Genomic DNA, 22,434 nt, shown 5'->3' on the forward strand with positions numbered 1-22,434 from the left:
GTGGCGTTACCTTGGTGGTTTCGGTGTGGTTCTCAGATGTTCTTAGTTAATTTGATTAATTTCTATGCAATTGGGATATGGTAATTTCATCAACTTGTAGTAATTTGCTTTAAATAAAATTTTGCCAAGATTAAAAGCTAATGCAGTTGAGTCAGCCAACCTTAGAGCCTCATAGTTTGTGTTATACTTGTTGAGTACAAGTTGCGTACTCACTCTTGCCTACTCTACTCTTTTCCTCTTGTTCTCTTTGGGGATACCCTACTGCTGCTCAGTTCCCGGCGACGCGGAGGAGTTCACCCGGAGCTACCAGGAGTACGAGGACTTCTAGGCGGTCGTCTCCCAGTTGACGTCCATGTGGCGCCCAGCTTTCGAGTTTCGTACTTGTTTTACGCTTCCGCATACTCTGTATCAGATATTTGTCATTTATGTAATAAATAACATTCGTACACGCTTTATTATATCTTTTTACGTGATATGTGTTGTGATATATTGTTCATTCTGTTGTATATACGTGTGACTTGATCCTGGCACGTATATGATTGCTCGGTTTATGTCCTTTTGTAAATCGGGTGTTACAGAGTGATGTGACACCCCGTCCTACATATAGTATAGGAGAATTTTTCAATCTCTCAAATGAGGCAGAAGAGTTATGCTATAGTTCCCGTGTACGCGCGCACACACGGCAGACACCAAGCAAGGCCATGGCGGGCCCGTGGGGGAGGAACGGGGCAAGGCGAGTGGCCTCCGCGGCGGCGCCATGGCACGCCAGCGGGGCGAATCAGCGAGGGTCCAAACAAGGCGAGCAAAGGCGTCGCCTTGGCGGCCTGGCTGTGGTTGTGCGCACGCGCGCGGGCATCGGGTTCGCCCGAGCCGCGGCGTGGCCGTGCGCTAGGCACGGCGGCACTAGGACAGGGGAGCGGCGACGGAGGCTACGGGCTACAGCGGCGAAGCAGCGAGGGTTCCTGCAGGCGCACAACCAAGGAAACGAGGCTCCTAGGGCTTCGCTACCGATGGCTCAACGGCGGCCGAAGCACACCGGACCAAGGGAAAGCGGGCGAGGCGAGACAACGGCACTCACTCGTTGGGCTTGACGTCGGGGTGCTTGGTGCGGCGGCGATTCGGTGCAGGGAGCGGTCGAGGCTGTGCCGTGCCGAGCTGCAACATCGATGCAGGGGTACGGGCCGCCGGCGTGGGGGAGCTCTGGTGGCGGCTCCTTCTCCCTCCTTCTTCTTCTCCCCTCCTCTATTTCTTCCCCTTACTTCCTCTCTCTTGGCTGCGGCGGCAGAAGGGGAATTCCCCTGGTGGCTAGGGTTTTCGGGGTGCGGCCGTGGGGGTTTTATAGGCGAGGCACTAGGGTTTAGGGGTGGCCCGGACGCCGGGGAATGGCCGTGATGTGATGGACGGGCCGGCACGCGATGTGGCAGCATCAGGGCTCCGCGGCTGGGCTTTCGTGCGCGAGGGGAAAGGGTGGAGCGCGCGCGGCAGGTTATCAGGGCCGACCGCGGCGGCAGCAGGGCAGGTGGCCGGCGGGAGACGAGCTCCGCGCATTGTCGCGGAGTGCCGCGGTGAAAGCAGAGGTGGGGCACGGCTGCGGGAGGAGAAAGGTAAAGCTGACAGGCGGGACCCGCCTGTCAGTGGCTGTTGGCGGCGAACGGGCGTGCGGGATTAGCTGGGCCGGTGCTGGGCGGAGGCGATGCGGGCCGCGGCAGGGGTGCGTCCGCGCGCGGGGGTTGGGCCGCGGCACGGCTTCAGGCCGGGCGGAGCAGGCTGGTCGGGCCGGCGGGGTTAGCTGGCTTGATGGGTTTAGGCCCGGCTTAGTTAGGGAGTAGGTTAGCTTTTGTATTTGATTTGAATGGTTTTAATTCAAATCAAATACCACACAATTCAAACAAAAACCATCCCAATGAATTTGAAACAAGTAGAGGCAATAAACTCCAAATCAAATGTAGCACACTAACATTTAGGTCCTTGTGTTAGAGTTATAGTTTAAATTCTAAGAATTTCGGACAGAATAGCATTATCCCTTAAGTGATCCTAACTACTAACGCTTCCACGCAAAAAGTTTTTCAAATTCTGTATTTTTGAAGAATATAACATTCCTTAAAATTACGGGATGTTACATAATTCCTGTCTCCGAGCCGCGTTCCGGTGTCGCTCTGCGCGCGCCGCGTTCCTCTGCGTCCGCCGCTCCCGGTCGTTTGCTTGTTCATTAGGATCCGTCGGCTCGTCCTCAAAAAATCTGGTTGTGGATTGCGACCATGACTTCTCGGTAAGGAGAAGAGCTTCCGGTGCTTGATGTAGCTGGGAGCGTCGAATCTAGCGAGTAGCCGGGTTGGTAAGGAAGCGGTTCGATGACTGCAATGATGCATGAGTGCTCCTGCTTGATCACTGGGTTGTTCGAGTGGACTGGTGTTCTCCCCGGCCAGTGTACAGCTTTCCCCCACGGTGTAGATGAAATTACCAATCCTTTGTGTTTGCCGAAGAGCGGAGCTTCCTGATAATAGGAAGAAAGCTTCTCGGCAAGGAATTCTTGGTAGGCTACCGCCGAGTTCTTCAACCAATATGGAAACTGGATTGAAGGCGTCGTGGCCTTGTGCCCAGAAGCCTTGCTTTTAAGGGCTTTGGGTGGGTTGGGTGTCGGAAGATCTGATGGTTCCATCACCTGCTCAGATTCCTTCTTCCAAAGTCGCTAGTTCGAGTTGGAGTTGGGCTAGGATTCAGAGAGTTGCGAGGCCGACTTCAAGTCAAACTCGGCTTCCGAGGTCGAATTGCGATCTCCCTCGGTAGAGTCTCCTCACCGGACTCTAAGCGATCTAAGTCTTCTCATGGATGTAGTAGTTGAAGTCGCCGCCGCCCATCGAGACTCAGATCCACGATCCGAAGACGAAAGCTTGTCCGGCGGGAATCGTCGGAGTACCGTCGGGAAGCTTGATAGATGCCATCGAGCTTGCTTGACGATTGTTGGCGAAGGCCCCTACCTGGCGCGCCAGCTGTCGGTGTTTTTTTACCGACAAAGCTACCTAGGGGTATCTGCGTAGGCGAGTAGTTCAGCGGAGCCTCGCCGTAATCTGAAGAGCAATGGTGAACACGAGCAATTTAGATAGGTTCGGGCTGACTCAAGTCAAGATCGTAATACCCTACGTCATGTTTGTGCTTGATCGTATTGATTGTGTATGTTTTGGAGGGGTCCCTGTCTCGCCTTATATACTGGGGAGGCAGAGTTACAAGATCGGTTACATGGAGTCCTGGTTTGAGTACAATCCAAGTTCTTTAGTACAAGTTATCCCTAAAATCACTCGTAGTTGACTAAGCCTTCCATGTATACACCTTGCCTAGAGTCATAGTCCTGATTACCCCCGTACCCGAGTTGTAATAGGCATCTGTGATGACACCCATGTGTCCCGGGCCGTCAGCATCCTACAGTTTCCCTACCATCAAGGCATAATAAGATGGTGATGTCTCGCTATATAGCATGATGTTTAGTGGATAGCCAAGAGGTGAAAAATTTAGAAGAAAAGGACAATAATACAACCATGGCAGAGTGGTGAGGTGATCTAGAATAAAGGAACTCGAAAACCGATGTTTAGCATGCATGCACATCCATAAAAAGTTTCATGTAGTATGGAAGGCCAGGCCCATTCAAGGGTACGTCTTTGTTGACCTTAACATAGTGGGCAGATGGTGTTGCTACTCGAACCGTCTTTCCCCTTCTATAGTAAAATAGGGCGATTTCGAGGGCGACTTGTTCTTCCCTCCGTCGGTCTGATGGCCCCTCCACTTCGGCGTCCTTGCTAGCGGCGGGTATGAGAGGGGTGCCCGGCTCCTTTGGCAGGAGGGCCTATATAGCTTTAGGCTTTAGTTCTAGTAGGTCCTTTGTCCCACCGGCGCCTTTTATATCGCTGGCTAGGGTTAGGGTACCTGTGCAACTTTCCGGCGATGATGGCAACGGTGGTGTCGTCTCCGGCGAGATCTGCATATGGTTAGTACTGGTCTTTATCTTGGCGTTAGGGAAGGATCTTATGTGCTCCACTGTGAGCTTTACCTACCGGGCTGGTGGTGTTGTCGCCGGCTGCGGTCTTCCTGGTGGACTTCTTCTTCGATCTGGAGGAGGTGGCGCCATCTTTGTCTCCGGCAGCCTGGTGTGCCATCTCTTGGAGTCTGCTCATCTTTCCTCTCCGTCGATCAGATTGCTGATACTCTTTCAGTGGTTTAAATCCATCCTGATGGGAGATCTGGGACGGTGGTTTTTGCGGCTTAACCATGCTATGGAGTCTGATGATGGAGGATTTGGAGGATTCAGCTTCGATTCTGCTCCTGCTGGTGATGGATCGAGGCTTCTGCTGCTGACCGGAGCTCCTAAGAAGATGAGGATGATGAACATGAGTTTTAGGGACTCCTTTGTAATTTCCTTTTCTTTCGGGGGTCTGGTTGTAAAATGGGGGATGTACTATTTCATGGTTTAATATATCTTCCCTTTCGCAAAAGAAAAAACATAGTGGGCGGATCTCCTTTGGAGCAGAAGTGGGAGAAAGAGGATGAGCAAAAAAGATAATGTGATACCTTGCTAACCTCAACAATGAATTTGTTAATAATGGCACACAGTTTTGGGCTGGGAAAAGTTACAACAGCCATAAGACAATATTTTTTTTGATTGCCTCAACCTTCCAGTACAAGTTGTAGTATCTAAACTCACGCACTACCATACATCCCACACGTACACCAACCCACACACTCACACCTCTAGTGCGCAAGCTAGACCTACATCTTATACCTAGGCTCTGTACCACGGCTGATAGATGTGACAATTGTACCGCATCCGTAGGCTCGGTACCACGGCTGATAGACATGACAGTTGTACCGCATCCGTAGGAGGCAACGAGATTTATTAAGAGATATATTGTTCCTACACACCTAGTGAGGCACGCGTTGTCCGATCCCGGGATCGAACCCGTGCCCGGTCGCTCGTGCACCTGGCGAGCGAGCCAACCGAGCTAAGCTCGGTCCTCAGCCATAAGACAATATGTAAGCATAATGAATGGGGCGGTAACAACCAACGATTAGACAACAAAGAAAATAGGAAAGCAATTTTCATATGATGAGAACTAAAGAGGACGCTTCCACTGCTCATTAATGTTTCATTCAAAATCAAATTCGAATGATTACTTCTGGTGATATATATTGGACCACTCATCTAGATATTTCACTAGAAATCTAACGATAGCTTATCATGTGTCCATAACTTACAAAAAAATGTACATCTCCAATTAAAAATCTAAACAAAATTATATTTCTTTAAGTAAATATAACAAATATGTTTCTAGATAGGGTATATTCTTCTTTCTAAATTAATGTTCAATAAGATACACCACATATATGATGATGAAAAAAAGCATAGATATACCATGGTCAGTTACAATGAAGACACGACTAAATACAACTATTTGCATCTATTTATTTTAAAATAAAAATAACCAAATACTGACATAGAAAAGACTAGCTACCCGCGCTAATTGTGTAGGCCACCTTGCTAGTTCGTGTGACTGTAAGGCCGTCTCAATAGAGGTTGAGAGTTTCATCAGATGAGATGAGAGTTCCATTCCCATAAAACACAGCCGGTATAGTTACCAAGTTCTTAGTCTTGATAACTGTGCAATGAAACTGTATATTGAGATTGGCCTAAAACATTGGCACTTTTAATTCAAACAAGTTTTCAGACACCACTGCATTCTCTCTGCTAGCTGATTTATACATACACCAATATAATACCCATAGATTCATACACCCCTACCTGAGCATGCATTCGTATCGGATTAACTAATTGTTAGCTGAAGCTGCAATGAATTAATGTGGCCTCACCTTGTTTCCTGCTTACTCCACTGCAGGGTTTCGATGCAAGAGACGTTGGCGGTGCTGGAGAGAAAATATTTTATTATATTCGGCGCTACAGAGACAAAAAGGTCATCTATTTTAATGGTTGGAGTGGCCCCGGTCCTGAGATCCATAGAACAAGAACTTCGGTCAATCAAAGCTAAGAAAACTCCTCCAGAACTATGCCTTGACAAAATAGTTTACATAGATTGCTCAGCGTGGGAAAGTAAAAGGGTGATGCAAAGGAAAATCGCAGAGGAGCTAAAACTTGGCCCTGAAACAATGGCCGTGCTTGACATGCAGGATGAGGATGATGACTTCAATGGTGTGGACCATGGCTCTAGGGATGTGATACCAAGTGTTTCGCAAGTGATTACCCGAACCCTGGTGGACAAAAAATTTATGATGATTTTTCTTAATGGAAGTGACGATGAGGTTGATGTAACTAGGTTTGGTATTACTCCTGGCTATTGCGACCACATAATGTTATGAACGTTCAAAAGACGGTCTTTGACCATACATAATCGCCGTGAGGAGATAGGAAGGAAGCTCAGATACACCCAAGTTCTTCTTTATACCAGGTCGCTGGCCAGCGAATTAACAAGTTCGCAGTTTCAGTCACTGTTGCGTGAAGAAGCCGCCAACATAGTCGCTCGCCAACCTTGGGTGCGAGGCATTGACCTAATAATGTTAATGGAAAGTTGCCTGTATGAGTTGTTCTTGCAATGTAGTTTTCACAGAATCACTGGATTTGCTTGGGTGGCTCATGCTCCAAACTACTGGACCTGCGATGGGATCATTAAGGCCGGGGACGTAACAAGGCAGATTATTGATAGATTGCATCAGGAAATACTTTGGGTGTGCGATGCTCCTTTGCTTGGTTCAGTGTTTGCAAAACTCATGGAAGATCCGGAGGCTCCATTTTTTGTATTCAAAGATGATATCTCCTTCCCCAAAAAGAGGCCACATCGTTGGGTTTGTGTAACCTCGAAGAATATTACAGCAATAGATGATACAAAAGATATATTGGAAAGTGCATCGTCTTTGTTCGTAGCGTTTGAAAAGTCGGATAACCTGCAAGCCTTACCAAATGGATTTCTTACACATTGCAGCAACCTTGGCGTGGTAATTCTTTCTTGGTGTGCATTCTGTTTTATATCACCTCCTTTCCTTCAGTGCCACAGATTGAGATTCCTCGGCTTGGATCACTGCACAAATGTCAACACAGTTGGGGTAGAAAACAATACAGATTATTGGGTGTTTCTACAAAGCCTATGGGTCCTTGACTTACGTTACACTGAATGGGACGATATCATATCTGAAGGAAAGATGGAGATCATGGCCAACCTCAGGGAGCTAAATATCGAGGGACTCATGTGTTGGAAGTTAACAAGTAGATTATTGAGAAGGCTCCCTTACCTCCAAAAGCTTCGGATAATAAAACCTACTCACGAAGCAAAGACAACAATAGATTACTACAATTCATTTGTGGACAAAGTAGATCTGGAAATACTTGATTTGTCAGGTAACAGAGATATGGAAAATCTACGGACAAGCTTATCAATGGCAAAGAGCCTCGAGATGCTTATCCTTGATGGTTGTGACGGCCTAGAGAATGTTGTTGTGCCGAATGGGCTTCCCTCTTCCCTAAGGTCATTTAGCTTTGATGGATATGGACCAGCAACCCATTGGACATCATCTTTATTTAAGTTGCATCTAGAATCTTCTGAGCCAAAGCAACTGCCTCATGCAGATAATAGGGATGTCAAAACCTCCAAGATATCCCTACAAGGATGCACACAGTTGGAGAATTTGTTTATACGGGGGCTACCGAATCTTGTGGAGTTGGACCTCTCAGAATGTCCAATCAAGGTACTTGACCTTACAACAATGGTGGCAGATGTCCCATTGCTCAAGCGGCTCTTCCTTCTAGGTTGTGAGAATCTCCGTGCAATAATATGGGCCTCGCATGATCCAATGAAATGGATAAAGCTAGAGTTATTGTGCATAGACACACGACCTAAGAGGGCACATGGATTTATCCGGCCATCTCTTGCCCAGTATGATCCAGAGAAACGACAAAAGCTAGAGTTGCATGCTATTCTTGCAGACGCGAGGCTTGGTAGGTCCTTGAATCGTCTTGTGGGTCGTTATGCAGGTCGTTCAGTCTACAGGGATATTTATTTTAATATCCACTTCACTTCTCCGGCTGAGTATAGTGGAGGTGTTCAACTTGAAACGACCGGTAAGAAGATGATTGAACACAGTAATCAGCAGCACTTTGCTGTAGTGAGCCGGTATGGTGATGTACTTTCCAAGATTGGTGATGCCCCGATGCTGGTCTTCCCGCAGCCTCCCACTCAGCAGTTTGGTCATCATATTGAGATTAGTAATGGGAGCCATAGCTTGGAGAATGAATTGGTACGTTATGATAATTTATCTTACCTAATGGCAGAGCTCGCTAGATCGTTGCATGTGCATGATGCCTCGACGAGCGCTAGCATGCCTGAACGGTACAACCGGCATCGCCTGAAGTGGTGCCGCATGGAAAGGTGCCCCAACATTGACACGGTCTTTCGCTCGGCTGCTCAGGATTACAAAAATGAACTGGATACTGTTTGGATATCAGATCTCCAGAAGGCCCGCAGCATCCCGGTCACCTCCATCCTTTGAAAATCTGCAGCACTTGCACCTGCGCTCCTGCCCAAGGCTCCAGTTCGTTTTGCCCGTGTGGGTTGCCTCCTTCCCCAGCCTGGAGACCCTCCACATTATCCATTGCGGCGACCTCACACTGTTGGAAATTTGTGATCTCAGGATAACAACCTAGATCTGCATGGCAAATAATTTCCATAAATTAGAGATAACATACCAAATAAGTCATGTACCGTGATTGGCAGGTACACCTAATGTTTCCATCTATAAGTCGGCCCCGGTCCCACAGTGCTGTCTATAAATATGAGACGGAGGGGTACCCTCTGTAACCCTAATAAGCTAATCTCGCGATTAGCAAAACACCAATCAATTAGGGCACTGGAGGGACTGGAAGCGCGACTTCCTCATCTACTTCGTGGCAGGCACCGACAGGAGTTGCTGGTCATCATCGACATCAAGATCTTCATCAACAAGAGATCTAAATCTCTCTAATTGGTGAAGATTAAACTCTACTTCATCTACATCAGCCCTACTACTACAACTACAGAGGCGTTCATGGATTCAAAGGTTCTGGTCAGTATTAATCTAATTAATTCCGCATTAAGTAATTAGTGATCATGATTAGACTAAGCTAAGATCCTGTTCATGGATAATTAAATCTAACAATCGGTATCAAAAGCCTACTTAGTTCTATCGTGATCCTAATATCCAGAGCCATCAAGTTTTAAGCCTCTGTTAATAGCAGACTAGATCTGTTATGCATAATTACTTTATATGCAAATCAGTATGATGCAATTAGTAGATTGGATCTACTAAGCCTCTGCAGTGTGAAAATGTGCAAATTATATAAGTAATCATCTTGATTGAACTAAGATTAGTCCCTGCAGTAAGGTTTTAATGGGCGAATTAGATTAAGATGCATGTTTACGAAGTCATTAGTCTAATTATGTTCAGATTAGACACTGATTAATGCAAATCTTAATCTGATTAGACTAAGTACTTCGGTTTAGATCTAAACAATTATGTTAATGCTAAGTTATGAATAAACCTAGGCATGATTAAGTTAATTTCATGATTAAGTTAAGTAATTAGGGTTCTAGGGTTTCGGCTACTAAGTTTTCCCCAAAATTAGCCCACTGTTAATGTTTATTCCGCAAAATTGAAGTCAAATCCATAAGATTAGTTGCATCAGTCAGCAATTAGAAGAAGGGGAAAGAAAATTTCAGATCGCATTAAGAAATCCCAAAATCCCTCATGAATCCTAACCCTGAAAATTGAGAAAATCTTACCTTGGCTGCTGGGACTGTGTGTGGCATGATGTCACCGCCACACATGCTCACCAGCACCCACGGATGAGAGCAGCACCGCCAGATACGTGCATGAGCCAACCGCGTCAGCCATGCGCATGAGGAGCGCATGTGCCCGGCCATCTGCACCGCTAGGATCCCTCGACGGCTGTGCGCGCGATCAGTACGCACGCACTCGCCGACGAGGGGCCCAGTAGGGCGCATGACCAGGACATGCAGCCAGCGGCCTGCAGGCCCGTGCTCTCGTGGCACACGGCCCTTGCGACACGCAGCCAGCAGTGGCTTGGCTGCAGCGCCCAGCGCACCCTGGAACCCGTGCGGCCTACGCACGCGTTCGCGAGGCCCCGTGTGGCGGCGCTCAGCGGCATGAAGAGAGCCGCGCCACACCCACGCGCATCAGGCGCTCGGCGGTGCTACCGAGCGTGGCCGGCGGACGGCGCTTGGGCCCCGGGCTGCGCATGACGGAAGGCGCGCGGCACGCGGCGCTCGCGGCGCGGCGTAGACGCACCGACCAGCGCGCGGGCATCATGCGGCCGGCGAGCCGTGCCAGTTGCGGCGGCTGCTCAAAGAGTGAGGAGGAAAAGGAGTGACGCTGGATTAGAGTTCTCAGACAGCAGCTCAACCTTTTATACGGCACCAGATTAGCTCCTGGCCGCCGAATCCTGATAAACGGTCCAGATTTCTTCACATTAGGGTTTTGTGAGTGAATGGGCCAAATGGGCTGGCGCTCTGCTGGGCCGAGCCGAGCGCATGGTTTTGGGCCGAGCCGATTTGAGTTTTTTGAACTGGTTTATGAGTTTTGAGCCCAGTTTTAAGATATAAAGCCTTTTTTCTTTACTGTTTAATGTTTTAAGCTTATTTCTTTACTGTTTTAAGCTTAATTTCTTTATTGATTATGTTAAAGGCTTTATTTATTTTTCTGTTGCACTTAAGATTACCAGCCTTGTGTTTATTTAATGCCCATGAGTATTTCATATTTGAGTTATCTATTGTTTATAATTTTTGCAAATAAGTTTATTGCTTATTTTATTTATGGTAGATATTTCTCAATTATGAATAGTGATATTTTTCATAATTTTGATGTTATAAGGTTAATTTAAGAATAATTATGAAAAATTATCACTGATAATGAGCTTAATTTTAAGCTACTGAGGAGTCTTATTTTTCGGCACAATTAATTCATAATGTTAGATGTGCTTGCTAAATGAGAAAGAATCTAAAGATTAATGAGCTTTATCTTTTGTAAGTGCAATAAAATTTCAATTTTCAGTGCAATTAAGTTTAATAATGTTTTATGCACTGATTATATGGTAAAGTTTAAGATTTTATTAGGCTTATATTTACAATGAAATTTAATCTCTTCATGATTTATGTGTTATTTCACTGCTTAAGTTTGAGTTTAAAATTCCAGAATAAGTGTATTTGTCTTAATGTTTTCATTATGATATTGATGAACATTGCATTAGTTCGCATTGTTTAATCTGAAAAATTATTTGTTTTCCACCATGTGCAATTAAGATGCTCTCTAATCAAATGGAACCATCGAGAAGTTTGATTAGAGTACACTTGTAATTAATTCTGACCATCGTTGTTTTAATTATGAGTTAATGATAAGTTTCGTTTGTTTTCCCCATCGGTGATGCAAATTGAAACTTATGGCATGATTTTAATCAGACCATCGTAGGGTTAATCTTGTGCCTTTATGTGCATCTTGTTGTATAAGATTATTGAGACTTCAATTTTATGATTTTTCAGTGGATTATAAGGACTTACTAAGTACCATTGAGCCCTTTTAATGACACCAATTTTCCCAAGCGGAATAAAGAGGTGCATGCTGTTCTCAAGGTTCTGGACTTTGGTTACGCACTTTATGAGTATAAACCTGTTAATCCTTCTATAAGTACTTAGAATCATAATGAGCAATTAAGTTGGAGAAATGGTAAAAATCCAACGAATTTGCAAAATTAGTTATAAAACATTCGATCTCAGATGCCATAAGGGGAGCATTTCCTTATAGGAAGGATGATAGGGAACTAAATGTTAAAGAGTTTATGAACTCCATTAAGGAATGTTATAAAATTAATTATTTCAACTTCCTCATATATAAGTTGTCTACCTCACGTTATGATGGGCGCAATGGACTAAGTATACACATTAAGAGCATGTACAACATGGCTGCTGAGTTGAAAGCACTGGCAGGATCATCTCTGATGATCTGCTGGTGTCATATCTTATGGCTTCTCTACTAGAGAATTATAATAAGCGTGCTCAAAATGTGGATACTCCAGTAAGATATAAGTTATGTGAGTCACTTCATCAAGTGCAAAGGAGGGATAATAAAGTTGTCTCATAAGCTCTTTTAAGTTAAAATTTCCCCTAAATTTTGGTGGATTGATTGAGATACATTCCCAGTAGGTCATTAAGTCTGACCCATAAGATCAGGGGAGTTCAAGGGGAGCAAAGTTTAATGATGATGATGATGAAGAAGATGTTAAATGCTTCGCATTAGTTTTATATATTTAGCCATATTTGTTTTCAGTAATAAGTGATTCTGAACATTTGTTAAGTTTTGAGATAATAAGTATATCATCATTGTTGATTTTGCTATCTTGTCAAGGAATTATTTTATTTATTTCTTGCATATTGTGTAATGTTTCAATAAGTTGTTGATGAGACCTTGTCGAAATTGTGATATTATTAGTTAAATCACATTTCGAAGGGGAGAATTGGAATGTCTCATCAAGTATAAGAGATACTCCAGTTGTAATGTCTCATAAGAATGAGAGATACTCCAGTCATTAGATGTAAGACTATAAAGAGTTATCACCATATTTTATTTGCCCATAAAGATTGATATTTAAAAGGCTGAATTAGAAAATCGGCTCATATAAAGGGTGAATATGATGGAGAACGCTCTAAAAAAAAACCATTGTGACAGGAGAATTACTCCATAAAGCCAATTGTCTCAAATAAAGTTAAGTGTGACTTTATTCATTATTCTGGCCATCGCTGATTAATGGATACATGTTCACAAAGTTTTGTTGCTCTAGTTCATTTTAGCCATCGCTATTTGACTAGTTCAATGAAGCTCGAGACTTTTGAAGTATGGCTTATATTTATCATTTCTGGCCATCGCTGTTTGGTAAATATTTGACCATAAACTTTGCTGCTCTTGTTCATTTCTAGCCATCGCTGGTGTGAGCTTGATTAGTAAAGGAAATTGATCAATGGTATACTAAAGATAAAGAACTTATGTCATGATGAGCTACCATTTATGGATATCCTAATAAGTCCGAGGGTATCATTTCTACCACTATAATTGTCTCAACTATTGTGTTTCTAAAGGAATGCAAAGATCAGTTGTTTCAACTGTTGTGTTCTTAAAAGAATGCAGAGATTAGTGGGAGTTAGTGGGAGCTCACAAAGGAGGAAGAGATGATTTGGAGAGATGTGGGCTTAGTTACCCCACATCGATGATTCAAGTAGCAGAATCTCATAATATTTAACTCATGCCATTAGTTAAGTAAACCTCCATCTTAAGCTACCATATATTTTGTTGAGGATTCTCATAAGTTGATTAATCCCAACATGAATATGTGATATATAATAACGGTTGATGTTGGCATAAAAGAATGACCTCATTCGTTTTGAAGGTCACTATAAAGGAGGCCATAAATTGAGTCTATGAGCTTTAGTATAAATTTGTGATGGAATCAAATTAGTATCTTGCCATGATCATGATTCCGAAAGAAAATTAAAAATACTGAGCTTATAGCTTACCATGATTAAATGTTCATGGATAAAGGTATGTACTGAGATTAAGGTGGAAAAGTTATTATCTTAATACTTAAGTGGATGATGCTCTACTAAGTAAAGTGGCGATTAGAATATGCTACTAATATTGTGAGATTTCCTATCATCATTAAATTAAATTTAAAGTAATCTTGGTGAAAGCCTCTTATGTTTTTTGGGCATCAATGTACACTAAGATTGGACCAAGAAAGTGTTAGGATCATCACTTGAGATGTAAGTTGTCTAAAGTGATACAATACAAATAAATATTAAGATATGCTGTTCTATTAGCAAATTATGTCTAATACTCTGAGAATAAAGTTGAGATAAAGTTAAGGAAGACGTTCCTTATGCTTCAATCTTTTGAAGCTTATGCATGAGTCTCTAAGTGATTGACTTTGCATTTGTAAGCCGGAAATCCTTATGTGTTTAATATTATCCAAAAGAGGTCCATTGGATAATGTACAAGACACCATAGCATGCTTGTTTATTATAAATCATTTAGCTAAGAGTTCTGTAAGAGTGCGAGGATGTAAAAGTGCACATTAGATTATGTCCTTCACTTTCGCAGAAAAGAGCAATTTTATTGAGAGCTCTAAGCAAATTTGGCATAACAAAAGCTGAGATTGCATAAGCATGTTTTAACTTATCAAGCTTCAGAATTATATTCCGGTGTTAAGTTTATGGACAGCAAATTGATACTGCTATGATTGCGGTATTCATTCGAGTAACAACATAATTTTTGATGATGTCTAGACTACTGATGATTAAGTATTATGTTGTGAAAGAAAGGTCCCAGGATCAAGTTATTAAAGTTAAAGAAATAAGTTTGAGTTTATGCTAGCAAATATTATTCAAGACTTGTCACTCATCCCATTTAATTTTTCGCGAAATTAAGTATGGGATTTGTGAACGGTCTTGGACTTGATTCTGGATACATGATCATTCCCAAATAAGTAATAAGCGTTCTATCGAGGTATTGCAGTGAACTGTGGGTAATGGAGTCCCGGTAGTGAATTAAATACTACTGACGACGCATTGGTCCGGTCTTACTGTTGTACTGAGTGTGAACATAAGTTTAAAGCGAACCTAAGTTGTTAACCGTTCAATCAAGTGGGAGAATGTTGGAAATTTGTGATCTCAGGATAACAACCTAGATCTGCATGGCAAATAATTTCCACAAATTAGAGATAACATACCAAATAAGTCATGTACCGTGATTGGCAGGTACACCTAATGTTTCCATCTATAAGTCGGCCCCGGTCCCACAGTGCTGTCTATAAATATGAGACGGAGGGGTACCCTCTGTAACCCTAATAAGCTAATCTCGCGATTAGCAAAACACCAATCAATTAGGGCACTGGAGGGACTGGAAGCGCGACTTCCTCATCTACTTCGTGGCAGGCACCGACAGGAGTTGCTGGTCATCATCGACATCAAGATCTTCATCAACAAGAGATCTAAATCTCTCTAATTGGTGAAGATTAAACTCTACTTCATCTACATCAGCCCTACTACTACAACTACAGAGGCGTTCATGGATTCAAAGGTTCTGGTCAGTATTAATCTAATTAATTCCGCATTAAGTAATTAGTGATCATGATTAGACTAAGCTAAGATCCTGTTCATGGATAATTAAATTTAACACACACATGTCTTCGTGCTGGACGAGAAGTACCCGGAGGAGATCGTCACCCACGGCGTACCGTTCCCGAAGCTAACCACCATCCACTTCCACGACCTGCCGAAGCTGCAACAGATCTGCGAGGTCAAGGTGCTCGCTCCCAAGCTCAAGACCATCAGGATCAGAGGCTGCTTTGGCCTGCGCCGGCTGCCGTTCTTGCAGGGCCGCGAGCCCGGCCTCAAGAAGCCGACCGTGGAGATGGAGAAGGACGTGTGGGACGCGCTGCAGTGGGACGGGCTGGCCGCCGGCCACCACCCGGACCTCTTCGAGCCGCCCGTGCACTCACGCTACTACCGGCCGAGGCGCCTCCTCAGAGGCACCGTCCTCAGGTACCTACTTTCACAAACGTGCTCTGCATTATAGCATATCGGTTTGCCCAAACATCCATCCATATCTTTCAGCTCTGCCACTAACTGACGGCTTGTTGTCACATTGCCTAGGTGAACCCTCAAGATTTGGGCGCTGGGTTTCGTTCGTGACTTTGTGTCATGGATCAAAGTGGATTGCTGGTTTGGTTTGTTCGTGATGGCCGTTGATTTGGTTTGTTGGTTTCAGCTACTGCCTTGGCTGATTTGTTGTGTGAGGCACGGGGCCTCAGGTTGGCTCCTGTCTCTGCTGCTGATGGCCGTGTTGGCCTAGCGGTTGCCGTGTGGTTTGGAATAAAATTGCGGCATGGTTTGTGCGCCTGCACGCATGTTTCGTTCAGGCAGTCAGACCCGGCCGGCGTGTGGCTTGCGGTTGGAAGTTGGAACAATGAAGCAGCAGCTGGGTCTAGGTGCACGGTGTGCCACTGTCCACCTGCTGCATGTGTGATTGTTGTGTGGGTTTGATTTGTTTGGATTGATGAGCGCCTGGTACGCCGTCAGGTGTATGCAGTAGCTAATGAGCAGCAGCTGTGTCCTCTGTGTGTGTTTGCTGGTCGTGGCTGCTCTCAGTTTGCTATGTACTGTCTGATGAACCAAGAGACGGCTGGTTTGAGTGCCTGATGCAAGACTCTTGTGATTTGTGAACCTTTTATTATGATTCAATGTATGACGTTTGTGGTGTGTGAGTGTGAATTATTCTTGCGAGCTGGTGCCAGGAGCTGTTTGTATTCATTGCATCTGTTTCTATCGAACAAAAGAACCAACTTGTGATGCAACACGCACTGAAGTGCCACCACTCTGACGAATACTGCATTTTGCTAGAGTACGGAGACAGTTCCTGTTTCCATATGTTCATTGAGCTGATGCTGGGAGATGTTTGCCATGCATCTGTTACTACTTGGTAAAAACGATATTGATAAGGCTCTATATCGAGCAGCACATGTTTTGCCATGGCCATCACAAAAGAATTTAGTTTGTGCTGCAACACTGAAGTGCCATCGCACTAACGATTTCTTGATTTTGCTTGAGAAGGGGTACAGTTTTTGTTTTCTGATTCAGCAAGCCAAGCAAGCAAGAAAACGAATCTGTGAACCAGGCATGGTTCCCACTGAACCCCCAATTCTTGTGAGCTGCATCGTTTATTTGTTCCCTCTTCCAAGGAAAAAAGGTTACACTAGTGAATCTTTGTTATGATCCTTTGAACCAGACAAGGTTTCCTCTGAATCCACAATCAATGCTCTTTTAAATTTTAATGATCCTTCCGAAGTAGAAATAGCGATGGAAGTTCACAACGATTGAGTTCAGTCTCCAGTCATCTCCAGTCCCAACATGGGGGATCATCACTACACTAATGAGCATAAGCACAAAACAAAAATAAAAGGTCCCACCGGATTCAAAGTCTGCAGTGCTAACCCCTACACTATGGAGACGGCTAACGTTAATTTTCAATGTTTAATGTATCTGCAAGTAGCACATCATAGCAGTTCTCGAATCCAGTAGAATTCCGATGTGCACAAAATCTGAAACTGTAGGATCAAGAACACCGACTAGAGGGGTGGTTTGAATATGCGGTTTAAAACTAAAAACACCAACACTAGAGAAATATAATTAGTAACAAAAAAAAGCCCTATGTCATGCTACAACTATCTCTAGTTTGGATTTGCAACCTAAAGTGACAAGATACAAATCAAGCTCTAGTAATGTAAATAGCTCAAAGTAAAGCAAGAGAAGTAACCGAGCTTGACACAAGAACTTTTTCCCGTGGTGTCGATGACTTGCCTGTCACCCCTAATCCACGTTAAGGTGGATTCCAAGAATCAACCGCTCCTCTATCAAGAACTCTCTTGATCTTGAGCCGGCTTGAATCAAATAACCGCTCCACACCTCGATTCCACTAGAGTTGCTCTTCACCACTCCGGTGAGGTGAGCACAAGACCTCTCACAATCGAAATCGGTGCTCCTCAACAATCTCCTTGGAGGTGCTCCACGAAATCCGCTTCTCCAAGCCGTCTAGGGAGCGGCAACTCCCAAGAGTAACAAGTCGATGACGCTTGCTTAAAGTTTTCTTAGCGCCACAAAGCTCAAACACTTGATGCCGTGCACTAGGATGCTCTCACACTCTCAAGAATGCAATCTCTAAGCAAGAATGTGTGAGAGAGGGATGGCTCAGTTCTAAAGAGTCAAGAATGTAGTCCAAATGGCCAAGAGAGCCTCCCAAAGGCCGGGCATTGAGTATATATAGAGGTCCCCTAAAAAACTAGCCGTTACACTCTTTTCTGCGTAATCGCAGACCGTCCGCGGTTCAAAAACCGTACCGTCCGCCGTTATAAGCCAGTGAGTCAGAGTGCATTTAATGCGTGTCAGAACTAGCCATTACAGCCCTGGCGGACCGTCCGCGCCCTATGGGCAGATCGTCCGCATTTATAAGTTCCAAACCACTAGAGATGAAAATCGTCTCTGGTCTTTTTTCAAACTGACCGGCGGACCGTCCGCGCCCCAGGGGCGGACCATCCGCCGTTCATCCTCAAACTCCACTAGAGACCCAAAATGTTTCTGGTCATTTTCTCAAGTGACCGGTGGATCATCCGCGCCCCTTGGGCGGACCGTCCGCCGTTCAAGCCATCAGCACAACTAGAAAAAACACGTCTCTGGACAAATTTTACTTAAGCCGGCGGACCGTCCGCCCATCAGGGCCGGACCGTCTGCCCTTCAATCCTTTTCTCACCAAAGACAAAAACATGTCTCTGGACATTTTTACAATTGTATGGCGGACCGTCCGCCCCTCTAGGCTGGACCGTCCGCCCTTAAACAGTTAGCACAAGTTTTGATGCTGTTTTTCAAACTTTTCAAAACGAAGTTAGCCCTCATGCATGCATCTAGATATTTTGAGCAAAATGGCACTAGAGACCCATCAAGCACGAGTGCAAAGACCCCTCTTGATAGTACGACTATCTATCCAACAAACCCGGTCATTTTTCATCCACTGATCGCCTTATGACCGGCAAAATGCAAAAGCCCTATATAATATACATTTGCCTTGAGCCTGAGCTTTGCACATCAACTCCAAATGTTCCATAATCATCCTTTGAACCTCATTCATCCATGGACTATCTTATGCACATCATCTCAAATGCAATTGTTAGTCCATAACCGTTGTCATTAATTACCAAAACTCGAATTAGGGGCCTAGATGCTTTCAATCTCCCTCTTTTTGGTAATTGATGACAACACTAATTTTGGAGTGATAAAAAGCTTCAAGTCAACTTTATACACAAGGCATAAGGTAGACTTGGAATTGAACTTTGGAAGAACTTACTCATTTTTCTTGAAAATTTTAGAATATGATATGAATAAATTCACCTAAGTTCGATGAGTAGAGAGAACTCCCCCTTGATATGTGCATATAATTTTGAATGAAATCCATGAGCACAAATATATAGATTTTAAAATTTTGACGGAGTTTCCCCTACAAGTGGAAATCGAGGCATACAACATACAAGATATATATGATATGAATTAAAAATAATTAGCACAACCTCAACAAGCCACAAGAGTAACCATAGTGATAAAGAGTTTCACAAGCCAATATAGTTCACCACAAATTACAAACCAAGGGTGAAAATTGCAACTAATCTGGTGCAACATTCAAGAATCAAGCATATTGATATCCGCCATCATTTTCTTAGACATCATGTGAACAAAGGTGATATCAAGATTGATGGAATTGGCACGGATGATCAATTGGCCGATATATTTACCAAGCCACATTTCAGAAGTCAATGATGTTTAGATCATTTCTCAACTTACAAAACCGAAATTTATCCAATGGCTTGGTAAATATATCGGCCAATTGATCATCCGTGCCAATTCCATCAATTTTGATATCACCCTTGTTCACATGATCTCTAAGAAAATGATGGCATATATCAATATGCTTGATTCTTGAATGTTGCACCGGATTAGTTGCAATTTTCACCCTTGGTTTGTAATTTGTGGTGAACTATATTGGCTTGTGAAACTCTTTATCACTATGGTTACTCTTGTGGTTTGTTGAGGTTGTGCTAATTATTTTGAATTCATATCATATATATCTTGTATGTTGTATGCCTCGATTTCCACTTGTAGGGGAAACTCCGTCAAATTTTTCAAATCTATATATTTGTGCTCATGGATTTCATTCAAAATTATATGCACATGTCAAGGGGGAGTTCTCTCTATTCATCGAACTTAGGTGAATTTATTCATATCATATTCTAAAAATTTCAAGAAAAATGAGTAAGTTCTTCCAAAGTTCAATTCCAAGTCTACCTTATGTCTTGTGTATAAAGTTGACTTGAAACATTTTATCACTCCAAAATTTGTGTTGTCATCAATTACCAAAAAGGGGGAGATTGAAAGCATCTAGGCCCCTAATTCGAGTTTTGGTAATTAATGACAACGGTTATGGACTAACAATTGCATTTGAGATGATGTGCATAAGATAGTCCATGGATGAATGAGGTTCAAAGGATGATTATGGAACATTTGGAGTTGATGTGCAAAGCTCAGGCTCAAGGCAAATGTATATTATATAGGGCTTTTGCATTTTACCGGTCATAAGGTGATTAGTGGATGAAAAATGACCGGGTTTGTTGGATAGATAGCCGTACTATCAAGAGGGGTCTTTGCACTCGTGTTTGATGGGTCTCTAGTGCCATTTTGCTCAAAATATCTAGATGCATGCATGAGGGCTAACTTCGTTTTGAAAAGTTTGAAAAACAGCATCAAAACTTGTGCTAACTGTTTAAGGGCGGACGGTCCAGCCTAGAGGGGCGGACGGTCCGCCATACAATTGTAAAAATGTCCAGAGACATGTTTTTGTCTTTGGTGAGAAAAGGATTGAAGGGCAGACGGTCCGGCCCTGATGGGCGGACGGTCCGCCGGCTTAAGTTAAATTTGTCCAGAGACGTGTTTTTTCTGGTTGTGCTGATGGCTTGAACGGCGGACATGGGGCGTGGATGGTCCGCCGGTCACTTGACAAAATGACCAGAGACGTTTTGGGTCTCTGGTGGAGTTTGAGGATGAATGGGGGACGGTCCGTCCCTGGGGCGCGGACGGTCCGCCGGTGAATTTGAAAAAAGACCAGAGACGATTTTCATCTCTGGTGGTTTGGAACTTATAACTTCGGACGGTCTGCCCATAGGGCGCGGACAGTCCGCCAGGGCTGTAACGGCTAGTTCTGACACGCATTAAATGCACTCTGACTCACTGGCTTATAACGGCGGACCATCCGGTTTTTGAACCGCGCACGGTCCGCGATTACGCAGAAAAGAGTGTAACGGCTAGTTTTTGAGGGGACCTCTATATATACTCAATGCCCGGCCTTATGGAGGCTATCTTGGCCATTTGGACTACATTCTTGACTCTTTAGAACTGAGCCATCCCTCTCTCACACATTCTTGCTTAGAGATTGCATTCTTGAGAGTGTGAGAGCATCCTAGTGCACGGCATCAAGTGTTTGAGCTTTGTGGCGCTAAGGAAACTTCAAGCAAGCGTTATCGACTTGTTACTCTTGGGAGTTGCCACTCCCTAGACGGCTTGGAGAAGTGGATTTCGTGGAGCACCTCCAAGGAGATTGTTGAGGAGCCCCGATTTCGATTGTGAGAGGTCTTGTGCTCACCTCACCGGAGTGGTGAAGAGCAACTCTAGTGGAATCGACGTGTGGAGCGGTTATTTGATTCAAGCCGGCTCAAGATCAAGAGAGTTCTTGATAGAGGGCGGTTGATTCTTGGAATCCACCTTAACGTGGATTAGGGGTGACCGGCAAGTCATCGACACCACGGGAAAAAGTTCTTGTGTCAGGCTCGGTTACTTCTCTTGCTTTACTTTAAGTTATTTACATTACTAGAGCTTGATTTGTATCTTGTCACCCTAGGTTGCAAACCCAAACTAGAGATAGTTGTAGCATGACATAGGGCTTTTTTTTGTTACTAATTATATTTCTCTAGTGTTGGTGTTTTTAGTTTTAAACCACCTATTCAAACCCCCCCTCTAGTCGGTGTTCTTGATCCTACAGTTTCAGATTTTGTGCACATCGGAATTCTACTGGATTCGAGAACTGCTATGATGTGCTACTTGCAGATACATTAAACATTGAAAATTAACGTTAGCCGGCTCCATAGTGTAGGGGTTAGCACTGCAGACTTTGAATCCGGTGGGACCTTTTATTTTTGTTTTGTGCTTATGCTCATTAGTGTAGTGATGATCCCCCATGTTGGGACTGGAGATGACTGGAGACTGAACTCAATCGTTGTGAACTTCCATCGCTATTTCTGCTTCGGAAGGATCATTAAAATTTAAAAGAGCATTGATTGTGGATTCAGAGGAAACCTTGTCTGGTTCAAAGGATCATAACAAAGATTCACTAGTGTAACCTTTTTTCCTTGGAAGAGGGAACAAGTAAACGATGCAGCTCACAAGAATTGGGGGTTCAGAGGGAACCATGCCTGGTTCACAGATTCGTTTTCTTGCTTGCTTGGCTTGCTGAATCAGAAAACAAAAACTGTACCCCTTCTCAAGCAAAATCAAGAAATCGTTAGTGCGATGGCACTTCAGTGTTGCAGCACAAACTAAATTCTTTTGTGATTGCCATGGCAAAACATGTGCTGCTCGATATAGAGCCTTATCAATATCGTTTTTACCAAGTAGAAACAGATGCATGGCAAACATCTCCCAGCATCAGCTCAATGAACATATGGAAACAGGAACTGTCTCCGTACTCTAGCAA

At 44.0% G+C, this 22,434-nt stretch overlaps 1 pseudogene; it reads left to right on the top strand.

Annotated features, from left to right (window-relative positions):
* Positions 1–5,986: 5,986 nt before the first annotated feature.
* On the top strand, positions 5,987–16,364 carry LOC120694335 (annotated as a pseudogene).
* The last annotated feature ends 6,070 nt before the right edge of the window (positions 16,365–22,434 follow it).

This window comes from Panicum virgatum, unplaced genomic scaffold, assembly GCF_016808335.1.
Source record: "Panicum virgatum strain AP13 unplaced genomic scaffold, P.virgatum_v5 scaffold_5043, whole genome shotgun sequence".
Lineage (NCBI taxonomy): Eukaryota > Viridiplantae > Streptophyta > Magnoliopsida > Poales > Poaceae > Panicum > Panicum virgatum.